We start from the raw sequence: 587 nt of genomic DNA, 5'->3' as shown, positions 1-587 counted from the left end.
TAAGATGGGAAATGTGAATCCATGGGGTAACCTGACATTGGGCCGTGATAAGTTTTGCTGTCGTGAGAGTGGATAAAACTACTTGAAGAGGTTCGGACCACTTTGGGTTAAGATGAGTTTTAGTTTCCGGGTCGGAAAAATAGACCCATTGTCCAGGAATAAGAGGAGGTGGGAGACAGGTAAAAGGAGGTTTTAATGTTCCCAAATGTGGGAACGAATAAAAGACAAGAGGGGGTAGAGCATGTGAGTAGGTGTTAGAGGGGCTGAAGTTGAGATTCCTAGAGGGAGTGCTGGGCAGCCATAAATAACTTCAAATGGTGAGAGTTGAGATGGTTTTTTTTGGGAGGACTCGCATGCGGAAGAGGGCCAGTGGGAGGAGGGAGACCCAGTCTCGATGGAGTTTAAGGGATAATTTGGTGAGAGTGTCTTTAAGGGTGCGATTGACCCACTCAACCTTTCCAGATGATTGTGGGTGGTATGGGATATGGAAATACCAGTTAATGTGGAGGTCAGTTGTTAGGGATTATACCACTCATAAGGTAAATTCGGGTCCGTTATCAGATTGGAGAGATAAAGGGACACCAAAC

Source organism: Carlito syrichta, unplaced genomic scaffold (assembly GCF_000164805.1).
Source record: "Carlito syrichta isolate Samal-C Ts95f unplaced genomic scaffold, Tarsius_syrichta-2.0.1 Scaffold309855, whole genome shotgun sequence".
Classification (NCBI taxonomy): domain Eukaryota; kingdom Metazoa; phylum Chordata; class Mammalia; order Primates; family Tarsiidae; genus Carlito; species Carlito syrichta.
This window is presented reverse-complemented; position numbering follows the sequence as displayed.